An 8,557-nucleotide genomic window follows, 5' to 3' on the forward strand; every position below is an offset into this window, starting at 1 on the left:
AGAGTTCAGTAGTAGAGGGGGTGAAGGGGAGAGAGGGAGAGACAGAGAGTTGGGTAGTGAGTGGTGAAGGGGAGAGAGGGGGAGACAGAGAGTTGGGTAGTGAGGGGTGGTAGTGAGGGGTGAAGGGGAGAGAGGGAGAGACAGAGAGTTGGGTAGTGAGGGGTGAAGGGGAGAGAGGGGGAGACAGAGAGTTGGGTAGTGAGGGGTGAAGGGGAGAGAGGGGGAGACAGAGAGTTGGGTAGTGAGTGGTGAAGGGGAGAGAGGGGGGGACAGAGAGTTGGATAGTGAGGGGTGAAGGGGAGAGAGGAGAGACAGAGAGTTGGGTAGTGAGTGGTGAAGGGGAGAGAGGGGAGAGAGGGGGAAGTGGAGAGAGGGGGGGAAGGGGAGAGAGGGGGGAAGGGGAGAGAGAAGGGATGGGGAGAGAGAAGGGGAAGGGGAGAGAGTGGGGGAAGGGGAGAGAGAGGGGGGGAAGGGGAGACAGAGGGAGAAGGGGAGAGAGAGGGGAAGGGGAGAGAGAGGGGGAAGGGGAGAGACAGGGGGAAGGGGAGAGAGGGGGAGAGAGGGGGAGACAGAGAGTTGGGTAGTGAGTGGTGAAGGGGAGAGAGGGGGGGACAGAGAGTTGGGTAGTGAGGGGTGAAGTGGAGAGAGGGGGAGAGAGGGGGAAGTGGAGAGAGGGGGGAAGGGGAGAGAGGGGGGAAGGGGAGAGAGAAGGGATGGGGAGAGAGAAGGGGAAGGGGAGAGAGTGGGGGAAGGGGAGAGAGAGGTGTAAGGGGAGAGAGGGGGGAAGGGGAGAGAGAGGGGAAGGGGAGAGAGAGGGGAAGGGGAGAGAGAGGGGGAAGGGGAGAGACAGGGGGAAGGGGAGAGTGAGGGGGGAAGGGGAGAGAGAGTGGGAGACAGAGAGTTGGATAGTGAGGGGTGAAGGGGAGAGAGGGGGAGAGAGGGGGAGAGAGAGGGGGAAGGGGAGAGAGAGGGGGAGAGAGCAGAGAGATGTGTAGTGAGGGGTGAAGGCGAGACAGAGAGTTGGATAGTGAGGTGTGAAGGGGAGAGAGGGGGAGACAGAGAGTTGGATAGTGAGGGGTGAAGGGGAGAGAGAGGGGGAAGGGGAGAGAGAGTGGGAGAGAGGGGAGACAGAGAGATGTGTAATGATGGGTGAAGGGGAGAGAGGGGGAAGGGAGAGAGAGAGGGAAGGGGGGAGAGAGGGGGAAGGGGAGAGAGAGGGGGAAGGGGAGAGAATGGGGGGGAAGGGGAGAGAGAGGGGGAAGGGGAGAGAGAGGGGGGAAGGGGAGAGAGAGGGAAGGGAGAGGGGGGAAGGGGAGAGAGGGGGGAAGGGGAGAGAGAAAGGCGGAAAGGGAGAGAGAGGGGGAAGGGGAGAGAGAGGGGGGGAAGGGGAGACAGAGGGAGAAGGGGAGAGAGAGTGGGAAGGGGAGAGAGAGGGGGAAGAGGAGAGAGAGGGGGAAGTGGAGAGAAAAGAGGAGACAGAGAGTTGGATTGTGAGGGGTGAAGGGGAGAGAGAGGGGTAAGGGGAGAGAGAGGGGGAAGGTGAGAGAGAGGGGAGACAGAGTTGGGTAGTGAGAGATGAAGGGGAGAGAGGAGGAGAGAGGGGGAGTGGAGAGAGGGGGGTAGGTGAGAGAGAGGGGGAAGGGGTGAGAGAGGGGGAAGTGGAGAGAGAGGGGTAAGGGGAGAGAGGGGGGAAGGGGAGAGAGAGGGGGAAGGGGAGAGAGAGGGGGGGAAGGGGAGACAGAGGGAGAAGGGGAGAGAAGTGGGAAGGGGAGAGAGAGGGGGAAGGGGAGAGAGAGGGGGAAGGGGAGAGAGAGGGGGGAAGGGGAGACAGAGGGAGAAGGGGAGAGAGAGTGGGAAGGGGAGAGAGAGGGGGAAGGGGAGAGAGAGGGGGAAGTGGAGAGAGAAGGGGAGACAGAGAGTTGGATTGTGAGGGGTGAAGGGGAGAGAGAGGGGGAAGGGGAGAGAGAGGGGGAGAGAGGGGGAGACAGAGAGATGTGTAGTGAGGGGTGAAGAGGAGACAGAGAGTTGGATAGTGAGGGATGAAGGGGAGAGAGGGGGAGAGAGGGGGAGACAGAGAGTTGGATCGTGAGGGGTGAAGGGGAGAGAGAGGGGGAAGGTGAGAGAGAGGGGGAAGGTGAGAGAGACGGGGAAGGGTTGAGAGAGTGGGAAGGGGAGAGAGAGGGGGAAGGGGAGAGAGAGGGGGAGACAGAGAGATGTGTAGTGAGGGGTGAAGGCGAGACAGAGAGTTGGATAGTGAGGGGTGAAGGGGAGAGAGGGGGTGACAGAGAGATGGGTAGTGAGTGGTGAAGGAGAGGGGGGGAGAGAGGAGGAGGCAGAGAGTTGGGCAGTGAGTGGTGAAGGGGAGAGAGGGGGTGACAGAGAGATGGGTAGTGAGTGGTGAAGGGGAGAGGGGAGGAGAGAGGGAGAAGTGGAGAGAGGGGGGGAAGGGGAGAGAGGGGGTGAAGGGGTGAGAGAGGGGGAAGGGGAGAGAGAGCGGTAAGGGGAGAGAGGGGGGAAGGGGAGAGAGGGGGAAGGGGAGAGAGAGGGGGAAGGGGAGAGAGAGGGGGGGAAGGGAGACAGAGGGAGAAGGGGGAGAGAGTGGGAAGGGGAGAGAGAGGGGGAAGAGGAGAGAGAGGGGGAAGTGGAGAGAGAAGAGGAGACAGAGAGTTGGATTGTGAGGGGTGAAGGGGAGAGAGAGGGGGAAGGGGAGAGAGAGGGGGAAGGTGAGAGAGAGGGGGAGACAGAGTTGGGTAGTGAGAGATGAAGGGGAGAGAGGAGGAGAGAGGGGGAAGTGGAGAGAGGGGGGGTAGGTGAGAGAGAGGGGGAAGGGGTGAGAGAGGGGGAAGTGGAGAGAGAGGGGTAAGGGGAGAGAGGGGGGAAGGGGAGAGAGAGGGGGAAGGGGAGAGAGAGGGGGGGAAGGGGAGACAGAGGGAGAAGGGGAGAGAGAGTGGGAAGGGGAGAGAGAGGGGGAAGGGGAGAGAGAGGGGGAAGGGGAGAGAGAGGGGGGGAAGGGGAGACAGAGGGAGAAGGGGAGAGAGAGTGGGAAGGGGAGAGAGAGGGGGAAGGGGAGAGAGAGGGGGAAGTGGAGAGAGAAGGGGAGACAGAGAGTTGGATTGTGAGGGGTGAAGGGGAGAGAGAGGGGGAAGGGGAGAGAGAGGGGGAGAGAGGGGGAGACAGAGAGATGTGTAGTGAGGGGTGAAGAGGAGACAGAGAGTTGGATAGTGAGGGATGAAGGGGAGAGAGGGGGAGAGAGGGGGAGACAGAGAGTTGGATCGTGAGGGGTGAAGGGGAGAGAGAGGGGGAAGGTGAGAGAGAGGGGGAAGGTGAGAGAGAGGGGGAAGGGGAGAGAGAGTGGGAAGGGGAGAGAGAGGGGGAAGGGGAGAGAGAGGGGGAGACAGAGAGATGTGTAGTGAGGGGTGAAGGCGAGACAGAGAGTTGGATAGTGAGGGGTGAAGGGGAGAGAGGGGGAGACAGAGAGTTGGGTAGTGAGTGGTGAAGGGGAGAGAGGAGGAGACAGAGAGTTGGGTAGTGAGGGATGAAGAGGAGAGAGAGGGAGAGAGGGGGGAGACAGCAAGTTGGGTAGTGAGTTGTGAAGGGGAGTGGGGGAGAGAGGAGGAGACAGAGAGTTGGATAGTGAGGTGTGAAGGGGAGAGAGGGGGAGACAGAGAGTTGGATAGTGAGTGGTGAAGGGGAGAGAGGGGGTGACAGAGAGATGGGTAGTGAGTGGTGAAGGGGAGAAAGGGGGATAGAGGGGGAGACAGAGTTGGGTAGTGAGAGGTGAAGGGGAGAAAGGGGGATAGAGGGGGAGACAGAGTTGGGTAGTGAGAGGTGAAGGGGAGAGAGGAGGAGAGAGGGGGAGACAGAGTTGGGTAGTGAGAGGTGAAGGGGAGAGAGGAGGAAGTGGAGAGAGGGGGGGAAGGGGAGAGAGGGGGTGAAGGGGTGAGAAGGGGGAAGGGGAGAGAGAGAGATGGGGAAAGCGAGATAGCGGGAAAAAGATGTAGAATGGGTCACGATGGGGAAGGGAGATAGGGGAGCCTGTTGTTTCAGGGTCGGTCTCAGAGCTGTTTAATATTTATAATTAAACCCCTTGTCAATTTAAATACTGAACTAATTTTGAGTCGGCCCCCTTGAAATTTGAAACCACGACCCCTGGTTTATTAGACCAGTGCTCGAACCCCTGAGCTATGGAGCCACCTGCTCTGGGAAAGACAGGGGAAGGAGCAGGAAAGAGGGGGAAGGGAAAAGAGAGAGTGGAAGGAGTGAGAGAATGGGGAAGGGAAGAGAGAGGGAGGGGAAGGAGTGAGAGAGAGAGTGGGGAAGGGGAGAGAGAGAGAGAGAGAGAGAGAGAGAGAGAGAGAGAGAGAGAGAGGGGAAGGGGAGAGAGAGAGTGCAAGTGCGATATTTCCAGAGAGCACACAGCACACACAGCTTTTAAGATGGCAGAAGCTTCCAGAAGTCCCCTTCTTGTCAGGTGATCTGGGTTCTTTATTGTCAACAGCACTGGCTGCAGTAACACAGTACGTCCACAGTGTGGCGCTACAGACATTACACTTCTCCCTCCTTAATGAAGAAGTTCTTACACCAAACAAACATCATACAGAACTTGCATGTTTATACATAACAAAAGCTATGGACATATTTTGCCATATTTACAAATCAAGCTTAACTTGTTTTCTGTTTCGAAGAGCATACCTTTGCTCTCGAACAGAACCTTCTAAACATGGTGTCGAACTTAAACTCTTTCGAGGCTGATCCTGAGGAAAGTTTTCCTCTGAGGGATGCCCTTGATTTCCATTTGAACTCACTCTAACTTCAGGCTCTTTGTTTTCCTGACTCGGACTCAGACTTTCATTTCCATTCTCTCCTGGATTTGTTTCCAGTACATTGGATTTAGGATTTGCTACTGGTGTATCAAAACTATCTGAATCAGAAATAATTGAATCATTCCAACCTTCAACTCCTTCCATGTCTATAGGTAAAATATGATCAATATGAACAAACCTAACCTGTCCATTATCAAACATCTTTACCAAATATGTGCGCGGACCACATATCTTCACCACTCTTCCTGGTAACCACTTTAACCATTTATGGTGATGGTTCTTCACTCTCACCTTCTGGTTTAATTTCACACTTCTCTCTTTTACTCTACCTCTATCATGATTCTCTTTCTGTCTTAATTGTGTCTCTTCTACGGACTGTGCCAAATTTGGTTTTAACAACGAGAATCATGTCCGTGGCTGTCGTTTGAGAAACAACTCTGCTGGTGTTCTACCAGTAGTTGTATGAGGAGTATTTCAATATGTAATCAAAAAATTCGCCAATTTGTGATCCAATGACAACTGTTGTTTATTTGGATTTGGATCTAACATTTATTTGATGAGGACACGTTTTACAATTTGTACAGTGTGCTCTGCTGCACCATTCGAAGCAGGATGGTATGGTGGAACTTTGGTATGTTTCACATCATTTTTGCTCGTGAATTGTGCAAATTCTTCTGAATGAAATTGTGGTCCATGATCAGAAACAATTTCTCCTAGGAGGCCAAATGAAGAAAATAAACTTCATAAAATGTTCAATGTTTTGCTTGTTGTTATTTTCCACGTTGCAAACACCTCGACCCACTTCGAATGGCTATCAATCACAATGAACAACTGTTGTCCTTCTAACTCAGCAAAATCGATATGTAGCCTTTGCCACACCCTGGGAGGCCATTTCCATGGCTGTAATGGTACTGGTGGTGGTTGCTGGCTTACCGATTGACATGTCGTACACTGACTCACGATGTACTCGATATCTTTATCAAGACCTGGCCACCATAAATAACTGCGTGCAAAACTCTTGGTCAAGCACATTCCCAGGTGCTGGTCATGGAGGTCTCCTAATAATTTGGACCTGAATTTATTTGGTGTAACCACTCTTGTACCCCACATGATACAATCTTTATCGACTGATAATTCATTCCTTCGAATGAAGAATGGATGTGTATCTTTGTCTGTTGCCTGATTTGACCATCCATTTGCAATATACTCATACACCTTTGACATCACTGGGTCACATTTGGTTGCTCTACCAATCTCTTCAGCTGTGACTGGCAGTTCATCAATGTATGAAAAATAAAACACTTCTTCCCTATCGGGTGTAACTTGTGATGGGGAAGGCAATCTAGACATTGCATCAGTATTACTGCGATCAGCTGATCGTCTGTATTCAATATTATATGAATATGCTGACAAAATCAAAGCCCATCTCTGCATTCAGGCTGCAGCTAATGTTGGAACTGGGGACTTTGGATGGAGGATTTCTGTTAGGGGCTTATGGTCCGTAACGATGGTAAACGTACGACCATGCAAGTATTTGTGAAACTGCTTGACCCCAAAAATTAATGCCAAAGCTTCCCTTTCGATTTGCGCATAATTACTCTCACTGACACAGAGTGCGTGAAGCAAAAGCAATTGGTCTCTCCTCCCCACTACGTGATATATGAGAGATCACTGCCCCAGCTCCATACGGAGAGGCATCACATGCTAGCTTGATCTCCTTAGATATGTCATAGTGAACTAACATGGTGCTCTCTACCAATTTGCTTTTACACTCCTTGAATGCTATATTGCATTCATTTGACCACTTCCAATGGACCTGTTTTTTCAAAAGTTCATTCAGTGGATGTAATACTGTAGCCAAATTTGGTAGGAACTTCCCATAATAGTTCAAAAGACCCAAGAATGAACGAAGTTCAGTGACATTCCTGGGAGTCAGTGCATTTCTAATTGCATCCAATTTTTCCATGGTTGGATGTAAACCATCTTTGTCTATTCTGTACCCTAAGTACTCCACTGAGTTTTTAAATAACTCACACTTACGAGCAGACACTCGTACTCTGTGCTTCTCTAGCCGTTTGAGGACTTCATTCAATATGTTATTACGAATTTGCCTATTTGATGCTGAAATTAGTATGTCATCTAAATAACATACTATCCCTTCAATACCTTGCAAAATCTGGTTCATTACCCCTTGGAATATGGCAGGGGCGGAAGTCACTCCAAACGGTAACCTATTAAATTGATATAGGCCTAGATGAGTATTTATAGTCAAACATGACTTGGACTCCTCATCTAGTTCAAGCTGTACATAAGCATTCGTAAGTTCTAACTTTGAGAAGATCTGACCACCTGTCAGTGTTGTGAACAAACCTTCTACATTCGACAATGTATTGGGGACATTACCCTCTAGAACCTGGTTTACGGTTACTTTATAATCACCAGACAATCTTACCTTACCATCGGACTTAGGTACAACAACAATGGGTGTAGCCCAATTACATCGATCTGTCTTACAAATAATGTTCTCAGTCTCTAGCCTTTTGAGTTCTTGCTCAACTTTCTCCTTGAGTGCATATGGTACGGAACGTGGCTTGTAATTAAACTGATCTCGCGTCCTTCTGTACCCTGACCCTCACCTTGAAACCTTGGATCGGACTGCCCGTTTCACCGAACACCTTCGGATACTGTCTGATAACCTCATCCGTTGATGAAAATCTCGCTTCCACACAGAAAATCTCACTCCAATCCAGCTTCAGTGAGCTCAACCAATTTCTTCCTAGTAAGGCAGGCTTGTCTCCTTTCACTACTATTGGAGGAAAGCTCTGAGATTGATCCTTGTATTTTACCGGTACGGTCATACGACCTACCACAGGAATTTTCTCTCCCGAGTAGCCTCGCAGCTCGATCTTGGCTTTCTCCAATGGGAAATCACGCAATTTGTCGAGGGACAGCGACTCCGGTACTACACTCACGGATGCACCCGTGTCAATTTCCATTGGTACCTTGAATCCCGCAACATCTATGGGGATTATGATACTTTTCAAATCGCTGTCCGTTAACCTCGTGCTCCTGATGACGTCTCGCTCGAACATCTCCGCGTCCTGTTGTTTTTTTCTTCCAGGCTATGTAGTCGCTGTGGATTTCTACTCAAAGCTGGTTTACCCTTCAGTCGCCATGCCTCCGCAAGATGCCCAGTTTTGCTGCAGATGAAACAACTCTGCCTTCACAGATGGGCAACTTTGAGCAATGCGTTGTCCCAGGCACCGATAGCAGGACACCAATGCTCTGTTCCCATTTCCAGTTTCTGAGACGTTTGGGGGCCCCAACCGCCTTTTACTTTGAACCTGCAGGCGATTTACCTCGGTTGTCTGACGACCTGGAAATAGTATGAAAGTCTCGGGAATATTGGTCGGCCATGCCCATTGACATAGCTGCCTGACAAGCTGAATCAAAAGTCAGGTTCGGAGTGGTCAATAACTTTCTCCTGGTGGCATCATTTTTCGCCCCACAAACAAAGCGTTCTCGCAATGCTCGGTTCTGAAAGTCTCTGAAATTAAAGTGAATAGATTAACTTTTTTTCATGCTGCAATGTAATCACTGATACTTTCTTCGGCCTTCTGACTCCGTATTTCGAAATGATCATTTTCAGCAATTTCCAAGGGCACGGGGCTGTCGTGCTGATCTGCTTCAGGGTTGTATCCTTTGGCGTTTCCGGCACAAGCAAATTTATCAGG

This window comes from Pristiophorus japonicus, unplaced genomic scaffold (genome assembly GCF_044704955.1).
Source record: "Pristiophorus japonicus isolate sPriJap1 unplaced genomic scaffold, sPriJap1.hap1 HAP1_SCAFFOLD_682, whole genome shotgun sequence".
In the NCBI taxonomy this organism is placed as follows: domain Eukaryota; kingdom Metazoa; phylum Chordata; class Chondrichthyes; family Pristiophoridae; genus Pristiophorus; species Pristiophorus japonicus.